General features: G+C 38.0%; 1 protein-coding gene across 1 annotated transcript in view; it reads left to right on the top strand.

The window, feature by feature from the left end:
• Positions 1-6,715: 6,715 nt before the first annotated feature.
• Positions 6,716-13,036, top strand: part of znf385b (zinc finger protein 385B) — a 61,628-nt gene continuing 55,307 nt past the window's right edge. The window contains exon 1 of the mRNA XM_023337292.1: positions 6,716-6,982. The gene's annotated coding sequence lies outside the window, so the exon portion shown is untranslated. The remainder of the gene's footprint in view (positions 6,983-13,036) is intronic.

Genomic DNA, 13,036 nt, shown 5'->3' with positions numbered 1-13,036 from the left:
GTCTGTTAATGTGCACCCAAATTGATTAATCTTTGTAAAAATATGTTATTTTTCTAAATAACTCCTAGTCAAACCAAACTCATAATGCAAATGGTTAATAAATACAAACTGTCTGTAAGTTTCATGGAAATGTTGCAGGCTACATTTTACATTTGCAGTCATGACAGCCTGCTTTTTTTCTTGTCAGTTTATGATTAATGGGTGTCATTTCATTGACTTTTGTCGAGAGGGAATTTTATACACATGATACATAATTTAAAGTGAAAATCTCTGGATTTCATTTTATAGAGCGTTGTAAATGTGTTCTGGGGATAAATCAGGTTTTTTCTAAGTTGTGAAGGGTTTCTAAACGGCTACAGCTGTTGTCCAGCTGGTTGCCCACGGTGTTTGACCTAGGAAAAATGTTTGATGAAACACATCTTGGGTTGATGCCTAAAAACAAGAGATACAGTTGGTGCAATGACTGCATCCAAGAGAGCAAACATCAAACCCCAGAAAAGCAGAATGTTCCCCTCATCACCTTAAGAAAGTCTCTGTCTTAGAAATTCCTCACTTGACTCATGTTCATTTTAAGAATTGAAAAGTTCAGATACTATGGTTAATATCTATTTTGTATTTCTAGAAACAATTCACTTTGAAATTGACCTTTTTTTCTTTTACTTCTTTTTCACATTTCTGAATTCATAAACTCAATACCTGCTCAATAAACGGAAAACTATGAGAACTACACACATTTTTTCTATCACCCAGAAGCATCTCATCTCAGAACCAATCTCTGAACTATTACTAAAATATTCTGATGAAACCTTTCAGACTGAGGGTTCACCTCTGCAGATTCTATCCCTGCTTTGCAAGATACAACTTATTATTAAGGGGATTTATGCATTTTGTAGTGAAGATATCCTCAATAATCACATTAAAAATCCACTTTATCCCCCATATTATGATCATACAATGGATTTGAGCCAACAAACACTGAAATCACACAGTCAATTCGACACTGCTGTTTTTCTCTGAACTTGCTTCCTCCCTGCATTGTCCGTAGAACGCTTTCAAACTTTGTAAGTCCTTGTTGTTCAGTGCATAATTTGTTAATGTGATAATGCTTGCGCAGCTTTAGTGTCAGCCTAAATACGAGGACATTTGTATCCTCATTAAGACTACCTCTGTTGCTTGTCATCTGCACAACGGCGGTCATGAAAAACAGTTTTCGACAGGTTATTTGTCTTGTTTGCTGCTGAATACGAGCAGATGCCTGTTTCGATTGCCTGTCGGCATCAAAACCCGAATTGAATAAATGAGGAAAAACAAACTATATTATAGTGTTGGTCAGACTCGGGCTTCCATTCTGTCCTCTGAAATGACACTTTTCTCATTGGCCCGATTTGTGCACACAAAACAGAAAAGATTAGGGTCTAAATACTTCTGAGAAGAATCCATCAAACTGGAATCAGGTCACCACTGTTTTTTATCTTTCTCCGTTTTCTTACTGGTTTTACTGGACTCTCTTCCAGTTGCCAGTGCCTCTTTCACATATATCTTTGTCCAACCTTGATGTTCAAGGTCAGATCAGGAGAACAGTGTGGGCGTGTGTGTGTTGGTGTGTGTGGGCGTGTGCACAAGTGGGTCATTTCAGAGCCGCACAGCGATTGGCTGCATGTCCTCAGGAGCAGAAGGATGGGATTGGTTTGCCGCTATACAGCAAACACAGAAATGGATCCACGGGGACCTGTGAGCTTTGAGGAATTCTGGGAAACTACAGGGAGGCCCTACAATGTAAGAGCCACTGCACAGAGAGACGGAGAGGGCTGGGAGTGGACTCCTTTTTTCTACAGCCAGTTAAAAATTTTACTGTCCAATTCAGTGATCACAAATCATTTACTCCTGCAGGATCCAAAGCTGTAACTACATACGATAGGAGTAATGTAAAACAAGCTGGAAGCTCAAAACTTTGCATACATGATTTAGAGTTTAATTGTTTTACGTCTGAAACTCCGGTACCATCGTCGGATTTATTTCTGTTTGGTAGATCTAACAAGTGGACGGATTTATCTCAACCTTAAACCGTTTATTTTGGATCTCCACCTCCTTTAAATCGAGGCATGAAATTAAATCCTGATTTTTAACCTGCATTTTGTATTTGCTCCGGTTATCTTTGTCTCATGTTGCATTTTTTTCGATGAGCTGAAGCCTGAAAGTGTGACAAAAAAGTGACAGAAGAAATCTCTAAGGTGGCAAACACTTTTTCTCATTGCACTGCATGTCTGAGTTTGATTTTTGTTGTTCTGTTAATTAAAAAAAGCCCAACTTGTATATATATTTTTTTACTACTGAGGAACCAAATGGTCAGAGTCAAATTCCCTGTGTTCATTAGTGTTTTCTGCCAAAAACAACAACAAAAATCAGAAAGACCAAACCAAGAGGAAGCCTGTCTCCCAGCACTTTTTTCCTTCTCTTTCAGCTGCTTGTTAGTTTATGATGAAGACATCTACTTAAAAATTGCAATTATATAAAAACATATCAGGCGAAGCCCTAAAATAGCTGGCAACTCCATGTTATCTGTGCTGCACACCTTAGTACTTTTAGGCATGGATTAATACACAGTTGATGCTTCAGTCACTAACGAGGCTGGTTGATTATAAAATGTAGCAGAGCAGCAATATGAGAAATGTTTCCAGGTTAAATACGAAATTATATGTTCTTTAGGTTTCTAAATAAAATAATAAAATACCAACTTTAAAGCCAAACTAAGGGCAAAACCTGACTTGAAACCTTTTTTTTCTTATTGTAATCCTTCCCAGCTCACAATGGTAAATTACTGAGTAAATAACAACTTTATGTAAATAAGTGAGTAATTCTGATGTGATTAAACATGTTCTAAAAATCCTCAACTCCCATCTGCCAAATTGGTTGCGTAAGGAACGAAGCAAGGCAAATGCTACATCTATTTTAGTGATCATGTAATCAGGCAGCCCCCTCACTAGAGCGATGTTAGTTAAACGGTTCATTTTCTTTCTCGACATAAACAGCCACATGAAGGATAGAGCGAGGGGTCACAGGAAAAAAGAGAAAAGAGGTCAGAGCTCGGTTTACGGAGAGGAAACCGATGCAGGTTGGCATGAAGTGGATTTTCATAAATAAGCGGCCAAAAGAGCTGCTATCAACACCTCAGCATGAAATGTTGAGCCTGTCTGGCGTCAAGCTTCCTGACGGACATTGAAAAGTGAGGAATCTATTCTCTGTAGCACAAATAAATCAGTCCACCCTGAGATACTGTACGTAGAAGTTAAAATTGTTGCCAAATCTGCCTCTGATAAATCCACTGATGTAAATAAATGTTTTTTTTTTAGAAATCACATGCCAGATGAGTTGCGGGTGAAGAGGAGCAGTGTGTTAAACACATGCGTGCGCCTTCATTAGTAGTCCTTTCACACAGATTTGCAAATTGCATTTTTCCTTTGAGAACCAGAAATGGTGCTGTTGCGTGTTGGAGTGCAGCCCTGTAGACACAGATCACAGCTAGAGCAGCACCACTTAAAAAAAGAAGAAAAAAAAAGAGTTCATTTTAACATTCAAATTGTTCTTTTAAGACGTCACATCATTCTGTACTGCCTTGAAACAAATAATTTGACTTATTTATCACTCGCTTTATCCTTAAAGCGGGAATGTTCACCTACGTTAAAAGATGCTAGACTAGCTGGTACCAACATTACAGTTTTTGAGAACTATGGATTCGGTTTTTCAGACAGACGATTCTGAGATTACAAGGAATCCATTGGTTCAAAGTATGTTTTGATCAGGAATAGGACTAAAACATACAAGCAATTGTTACTGCAATCTCAGTAAACTCTGTCAAAGGATTGGTAATAATAACTTTTATGCTGGTTAATTTATGATTGTAATTAATCATAGATTAATTAATTGTTTTAGTTCAGTGCTGCTCATCTTTCTGCTCAGAGATATTAGAAGTTAGCCTTCCCACCGATCGCTGACCGAGTTCATCACCATTCCTTAACTGGTACGTTGTTTTTAAACAGCAGAAGAAAAAAAATCAACGTCGTCAATCACAACTTCTTCTGTTCACTGATTGGACTGGTTGAAATTCTACTGGAGGAATCCAAGTCAATGGGAGAAAGTTCAGATGGAGCAGAGAAGGCAGATGAGAATCTATTGGAATTAAGTAGGAAAAATCGACCTGGGTCTACTCACCTTGTCTGCTTCCTTCTGACCCCAATGAAGACCACAAGCAACAACGCAAGGCTTACTTGATATATTTATTTTCTCTTGCTGCTGAGCTTTGTCACAGAAAGACGCTTCCACAAGACATTGAAGAATCAAGCCGGCCGGCCTGTACGCACCAAGATAATCTCAGATAAATGATCAAATAACTCCTGGCTGTGTAGTAATTCCTCAAAAAGTTTAGACAGGGATAAAAGACTGAAGTCATATCATGACTGAAGTCGCAATCTTTCCTTGGTTTTAATTTACTCAGATTGCCTTATCACCCAGACAGCAACAGCTGTGCTATTAAGTTGAGCGTTCCTGCTGTCCAGTCAAATCTGTAACGTGTCCCGACCTGAAATATCTGCTAAGAAGAACATCAGTGACTCCTTGACTGCGGGAATAATTAAACTGTCTTTCTCTCCTTTGGGTGCAAGTTTATTCTTCCAGACTCACAACGGTACAGCGCTCTGTTCATGTATCGACTTCAAGGGTCGGAATAATAACCCGGGCTCACGTCCATCTTTCTCTTGAGTCACGTTGTTTTGTTTTGAGGTAAGGCTCAAAAAAACTTGAAACATCTGTGCCACATGCAGCTAAAAAAAGCAAATGTTAAAGAGAATGTACTTTAATAATTTTATATGAAACATATCTAAAAGAAAGTGGGAACAAAAAAAACATACATGATGCAACAGTTGTAGAGAAACCGACTCCGTAAATATTTTTTTCCCCAGCTTTCCGGTGAGCATTTTAAGATGATCAGATCATTTGAACATCAGACTAATGTCATTTTTAAAGACTTGTTTAGGAAAAATGAAACCAAAAAATATATTTTTTTTAAAATTTGGTAAATCTACTACTGATTCAGTTTACATAAATGTTACTGTGCCTATCTCATACATAGAAATCCGAACGAAATATTTCATAAATCCTTTTCAATCTTTCAAGTTTTAAAATGTTTTTTTCCCCAGTGAGCTTTCCAGTAAGTGTGTAACTGGGATCAATTCAATTCAACAATATTTTATTAATGCCAGAGAGAAATTCAATGTTGCTGCAACTCGTATAGAATTTTTTTCCAGAAGTTGTTGTAGATGCTGATGTTTGTAGGCAGAACGGATCTACTCTAGTGATCTATATTAGAGCAGACCTGAAGAGTCCATCAGATTATAAGCTAAATATGCCATACACATTTCATTATTAACCAGCTCAGTTAACACAAAGCAAATCAAGATGAAATATCTGAAAAGAAACAGATATATTTTAGGAATTAAATTGTTGTTGCTGATTTTACATGTGAACTAAACTCCACAGCGTTTTCTTTAAATTCAGCTTTCTGAGGCCACACTTTCTGTCTCTCCATGTTTCCCTTCACTGTAGCAGTTTTCAACAACAAAAACATCCATTAAAAAAGACCTTGTTAAGTGCGTCTGCAGTGAAATCCTGGTTTCTAAAGAGAAATTTGTTTTCTTCTGACTCACTCATGTGGGGAATTTTACCATTATTCACTTCACTTAATACTTTAATGTTAAAAGTCGTTGCTAAAGCTCATATTTTTCATGTTGAATTGGATGGCTTTCAGTTTAGAAGCTGCAGGTTCTCGTGGTTAACAATGTTTACTGACAAGATGGGTAAATTAAAAAAAAAAAAGATTAAAATCTTAAACATTCATGAATAAAAAATTGCTTCCTCACTTTGACTGCAAAAAAAAAAAAAAAAAAAATAGTTTGTTGTGCTCCTCATTGGAAGATGTTACATTTTTAATAACCTTTCTATTTTTCTTCTATAGATAGTTGAGGATTCGACTCTGCAACAGAAAAGGAGAAAATGTAAATTTTCCAGTTTTTAATTTCTCTCCTTCAAAAACAAAATTACACGTTTTCCAAACACATCTTCATAACTGGAGTGTTGTTTTATTGATTCTAAAGACAGATTTCTCTGTGACAGCTCTTACATCTAGAAATCATCACTAAACCCCCCTTTTTTATGGCAAATATTTATAGAGATCCTTCAGGGGATCCACAAGACCTCCTGTTTCCAGCTTCAGCAGCCACAGAATTACTTCTGCACTCTAACATAAAGCCAGATTATGCAACCTGAGGGTCAGTCGGAGTGAAGTGGCACAGCAGAGACCACCCAGCACACCCACTCAGAAACCAGAAGGAAAGTAAGATGATCCCCTCACTATGACACCTCCTCCAGACACTTGCGGAAAACTGAGTTAGTTGACTGTAAATACAAAAAGATGATGCAAAACACGGTGCGCTCCAGCCTGTATTTACAGCTTTCAGCGACAAACAGTAGAGTTCGCACACGCGAAATACGCAAAATTTGTATTTTTCCTTACATACTTATCCACTTGTACAGTTGTGTGTGTGTGTGCGTGTGTGCGTGTGGGTGTGGGTGTGTGTGTGTTTGCCTCTCTAAATACTCTATATGTCCCTGTTTCTATTTGTTGAGCGCGTTAGTGAAGGCGGGGGTCGGACATGCGCAGTGCGGAGGCAGTGTGCCGCGGAGAGCGCGCGACTCTCTCCGGCTCCGACAGAGTCCCGGAGTGTCCGGATACCTGAAGGATGACGGGCTGACTGACTGATGGCTGCTCGGCCAGAGTGCGAGCGGAACCAACGGGCTGGAGACGCTGGTCGGTTCAGGATCGATCAAAAGTGACCGACAGGGCAGCTGGTTTAGTGTGAGAGCGGAGTTGAGCGCTTTAGACCAACAGGACTCTACTTTCTTCATCCATCCATCACCTCTTCTCCATCCGGTAAGGCACCTTGCTCCTTCTTTTCCCGACGATAGCTCTTCTATCGCTCCACCTCGTTTCCTCTTTTCTTTTCTGACTTAGTTGAAGATTTTAATGTGAGCCGAGCCCCTGCAGCTGCTGCTTTATAACCCCACAGTATGATACTGCCGTATTCTTATCCATATTATTTGTCAGTTAATTTAATCAAGTCATCTTGTCGTCTGTTTCCCATTTGATATGTCTGCTGATTTTTGGCCCTTCTGACTGGAATGATTAGTTTGATGATGTGCTTCATCTGTCTTTTGAAGCGTCCAGGAGTAAAATAATCCCTTTAATTTGTTTAAAGGGTCACTTCTTGTGCTCATTATACATACATTTTGTTTAGGTTTTAAGTATTACCAGCGTTATAGTACGTAGTTTAACATTTTATGAGAAAGTACCAGCAAATGTAACCACTTAATTTCAAAAGCTAAATGCAAAGTTTTTTTATGTTTTCTTTTTGATTTTTTTTTTTTCTTCTGTCAGTGTGTTTTGCTGATTAAACAAAACTAATCTGTGTTGGCAGAATAACAAGAACTTACATTTTCATTGTAGAATTGCATGTTTTTGTTTTCTTGCTTTCGGAATCCAAAACTAACAAAAGGTTTTGTGTTTATTCTGGAAAAATGCCATAAATATACAAAAGTGAATGACACTGAGGTCACACTCTAAACACTTCAAGGTTAAAGGTAGCCCATCCTAGATACATGCAGATTTAGGCATTTAATACAACAGGATCGTGTTGTGGGTTTGACCCTGCAGCCTAGGTTCTGTTTTCAACCCATAAAATACGCTAAAAGGTCAAATATGAAATGTGGGTTAATAAAAGGAACCAGTTGCCCAGAAAAATAGAAATGTAATGTTTGTGTTAAAACGAATGTTGTTCATCCATTGATGATTTTTTTTAACACATTGAAAGGGATTGTTTTATCTGTCTGCAGCAGTTAGAGGCAAGGCACCTTGGTTGACCTTTCCAGAGTGTGTTGACCATCACAGGGCAACGCAGAGACACACGACATAGATAGTCACACCCACAACTCTCATCACAGAGAGCCATTGAATGAGCTCACAGTATCTTCAGTCAATTAGCGTCTAATTGCAGCGGCCAATTAACCTATTATGCAGGCCTTTGGATAGTAGGAAGGAAGCCACTTTACCTGAAAGCAACAGCAGATAATTGTGTCTGAATGTTTTTTTGTTTTTAGTTACTTCTGCTTTTGAAATAATAAGGAAGAGTTACATTATAGTCTTAACAGATCAAGATGCTCATCCTGCCACATATTTCTAGTTTGTGCCATACGGTTGGAGGTGCAGTCTCACATAATGAGAAAAATAATCGCAATGTCAGCGGTCTACATATTCAGCCTTCCAACAGCTGCTTCTGAAAGCTATAGACAAAAACTATAACTTTGCGCGCAGTTTTCACGCTGCTCCCAGAGTACGCACTGTACATTACAGCATTTGGGAGCCTTAAGACAAAATGTACAGGTTCGCAATATAAACTTGTCCACCATGCAAACTGTATATGTTTGCGTTACATTTATACCTTATGCAACATTCATCATCATGTTTCCTCGTAACATATCAAACATTTGCGCATCCTGTCACTCACCAGTCCTTCTAGGAAGTGACCCAAACATGATGTTGTTATGGAATATCTCGTCTGTTGCTAACTTACTTAGCAACAGACGAGCTAAATAAGTTAGCAACTATTATTTGGAAAATTACTTCTTTAATAATCACGCAGCCCAGCGTAGTTGTGTAAACCCTAAATCACACTTCTTACTCCACTTTTCTGCCTGTAAAAGTCATTTTATCTCCCTGTACCTGCCCACTAGGATATGCTAGTTGGTGTCTGTCTATAATCACATTGCATTTGGGTTGAACAGATAGTCCAGCAGTGTTTTTGTGTGCTGCAGAATTAAGAAAATGTGGTCATTTGGAACATGTGGGTGGATAAATTGTCTTCTGTTTATTTAATTTTGAAAGATTTTTTCTTCTTTAGGAAGTTAAAATAAAAATAAAGTTTTACGGTCAAAGCAAAGCATTAAGTATTTTCACCATGTAAATGCTACGACTGAAAGTTTGGTGTAATTTAGCTCATTTTAAGAATGTAACAAATATTTCTGCAAATGCAAGTGAACTCTGACTAAAACTCTAAAACGGTGCACTTTCTTTATTCTTTTTAGCTTTTAACTAGCAGACACACAGAGGTCGTTACAATTAGAAAGTCAAATACAAATAGACTTTGCAATGTTACATCAACCCTACTTCTTTGAAAATTGTGCAATAAAATGTTGCATGTTTGAGATTTTCACTAAATATAAAAGAGTCTTCTCATCTCATTTCCGTTCTCATTATACGGCAGATGTAATAACTCTTTGGTGTATCCATTAAACATGAGCAGACTTCAGAAAATGTTCAAATGTTCAAATGTAGATGTAATTTATTCTCATCAATGATTCTAACATATCTCTTGTGTTTATTGAACGCACTTCATTATTGATATGAAGTCCAGTACTATGATCCCCTCCCATGAACACACACACACTGACACACTCCTGTCAAAGCTGGCAAACTGGCTCTTTCCTTTCCTTTCCTTTCCTTTCCTTTCCTTTCCTTTCCTTTCCTTTCCTTTCCTTTCCTTTCCTTTCCTTTCCTTTCCTTTCCTTTCCTTTCCTTTCCTTTCCTTTCCTTTCCTTTCCTTTCCTTTTCTTTCCTTTCCTTTCCTTTCCTTTCCTTTCCTTTCCTTTCCTTTCCTTTCCTTTCCTTTCCTTTCCTTTCCTTTCCTTTCCTTTTTTTTCCTTTCCTTCCTCTTTCTTTCCTTTTCTTTTCTTTCCTTGTCTTTTTCAAATACATTGAAGTCTTTCTTTCACTGCACAATCCCGTCCTCTTTGTTCCTCGCCTGTTGCCCTCCTTCCTCAGCTCTGTATTTTTTCTCACTTATCTTCTACAGTTTTTCTCCTTTGTGTCCCATGTGGAACAAATCGGACATCAATCACTCTGTCCTTTTTACCCTTCCTACCTTTCCTTTTGTTCCCTCCATCACTCCATGCTGCCTTCAGTGCTCCAGTCTTTTTCCTGCTGTGCTGCTGCTCTTTGATTGAATGTTTAGACATTTTCACAGTTTGTGTCAGACTTTCCTTTTTCTAATTAGCACTTTTCACCTTGATTAAAGGAGAAGTACTCCGTTGCAGAAAGAGAAAAGGGGAACCTATAGTTTTGAGCAGGAATAAGTTAACGATCAATGGTACTGTTAGAAATAAATTATAAGAGACTAGTTCTTCTCTTTCTGCTGATTTATTTTGTAAGTCCATATTTACACAATGTTTCCAAAAACTTCTGAAAATAAATTGTGTTTACACAACAGCGGAATGAAAAGTCAAATAGCGATCGAAACAATGTAGTTTGCATTCCACGCCTGTAGGAGGCGATTAAACTTTATGAACTCCCTGAAAGGGTGTGTTTTTGTAACCCTTTGCTTGTAAAGAGGTGTGCATTTGATTCTGTGCATGTTATGCGTCTTTGCCAACGTCTTAAACGATGCACGATGAGCAGATTCTGTTTTATCTTGCCTAATAATCTGAAGAGGTGCAGCAGCACAGGCAGAACATGGAGGTTGTTGTTGTGCTGTGACTGAGTAAAAACCCGACTTGACTGACTTCATCGGTTCCAAATGTTTTCGCTTCGCCTTTACAAGGACGTGTTTGGGAAACATTTGTGCTCTTGTCCGGCCGAGATGCTGTTACCAGGTGAAGAAAAGGCCAAGGCACAACAAAACATTGGCTTCTTATTGTCCTGGCATCTTGGTATTTTTTCCCTTCCTATTTCCACTTTGATTTGGTACCCAAAAAGCAAACCTCTTCGTACCCTTGCACTTAAAACATTGCATGTGAAATTAATTTTGTTGTAATTAAATATGTTTTTAAAATTATGGGAATAATTTGTGATAGAAATGCAATACCTGAAAACATTGTCTTTTCAGCCCATTTTCATTTATTAAGATTCTGATCTCCATTTGAGTCCCAGAAAGAATGACACCAAAATACCTCAAAGTGGCCTCCTGCTGTAAGATATGATTTATTCATCACATTTCCTTACAACAGTCCATTTATAAAAATTACTTTAAATTGTTGATTTTCAAGGCAAGTACAAAATGTCCCCCAATGAACCGAAACAATAATAAAGATATAAATGCACATTCTTGAGTCTTTTCATAGGTTGTCAAATTGCATAATGTCAGCTGGTGTTCTTTAGGTTTTAGATGTGTCCCTTAATCAACACAAACAGTTTAGATAAATGGACCATTACCAGGCCTCTGCAGAGTTTGATGCCATGTCCAATAAGCTGCATCGGATCAGAAACACGTTTAAACCATTCAGGACACCAGAACTGGTGACCAGAACTGGGGACCACTGGCTGAAATAAAAGTCAAATTTATGTACAGAAATGTGTGTCTTTTGATAACTGTCTGCTTTTAGTAAATAATGAGAACAACAACATAGTTTTCACTATGTCACAGTCATGAATTTTGATGATGGGTTTCCCTTACAAACATTGATAATTTCAGCTCTGGGACGATATGTTGCTGGCTCAGAGGCAAATCAGTGGTGACTATATTCTAATCACCTTTATTAGCCCATCCATAGTGGGTCAGTTTGGACATGATTGATTGCAAGAAGGCATCGCTGGCCAGATTTGAAAATATTGCAGCTTCTCCCAACTGGATATTTTGATGGATTTGGGGGATTTATATCTAAAAATTCATTTCTTCACTTGATATTTTTGATCATACTAAACCATGAAGGCATTATCTTCTGTTATCTTATGTTTGCTCTGTACTAATTACTGAGTATCTGTGAAGTATTAACTAGAATTATGCTGCTGATGCCAGTACTATACTGATGCCAGTATAGCAAATTATTTGCTAAATGATAATTGTTACTATTAGTCCAAAATGATGCTGATAACAGATTGTAGACGAGCTATTACTTTTGGTTATTATTTTTTGCTTAGAGCCTCCTGCTGTGCATAAGGAAAAAATACAAATACAGCTGTTGTGTTTGCTCTGATTGTTTGCGTTGAAGGGGTGAAACAGTGTGCTTCAACATTTGTCCAATAATGAGAATAAGTTGGGATTTGTTGTTGTTGTTTGGGTAATTCTATCTATACTTTCAACATCCCTTAATCCACCCGTTGTTTTCCGCTTATCTGAGATCACGTTCTCAGTCCAGGAGGAATAATATTTTATTTCCTTTTGTACTCCAGTGAGTTTCTAGTTTGCCCCCAGGTCTGCCTTCGGGCTAACTCTTAGCCACCTTAGGAAAATAGTCTTTTACAGCCACTTCTGTCCAGTGTTCTTTTACTGGTGGTCCGTATCTTAATAACCAAAGGTGAGGGTCAAAATGTAGATAGACTAGTAAATCGATAACTTCACAGTTAAACTTAGCTCTTTTTACACAATGAGAGACCAGACCAGTGCTCATGCTACTGCAGACAAGCTCTGAATACCATTATTTTCAACACGACATAGGCAAATTAAACCTTTAAAGCGGTGTTAAAAAGACATAACTTCATGCAGTTGTTACTGGTGCTGACAAAAGTTTCACTTAAATTTCACATAAGTACATATGTCATCTACTGGAACTGTCCCAGAGTCTGAATGAACCACTTGAACAACTTAGCCTTCGCAACCTCAAAAAGAAAGACCATGCAAGAATAAGGAAAAAAATACCAACAGGAATGAGGCTGTGATCTCTCAGAGCCAGTGTTGTTCTAAGGTAGGGCTTTGGCTGGATAAACACACTGTTTTTACTTTTAATACTGCAGATTAATCTGCCCATTGAATTAGAAAAACAACTGGCTGTTAGATAAATAAATAAACCGGCCATTAAGCTGTTGGCCGATTAATGGCCAACAGCTTAATGCTCTACAAGATGGCATTATTTTATGGCATTCCAACCTGCTCATAGACGGCATTAAATCATTGCCAGACAATAATACCCAAATGTTAGAGATTAACCTGCTATGAGACGT

The sequence above is a fragment of the Xiphophorus maculatus genome, chromosome 7 (genome assembly GCF_002775205.1).
Source record: "Xiphophorus maculatus strain JP 163 A chromosome 7, X_maculatus-5.0-male, whole genome shotgun sequence".
Taxonomy (NCBI): Eukaryota; Metazoa; Chordata; class Actinopteri; order Cyprinodontiformes; family Poeciliidae; genus Xiphophorus; species Xiphophorus maculatus.
This window is presented reverse-complemented; position numbering and strand designations above follow the sequence as displayed.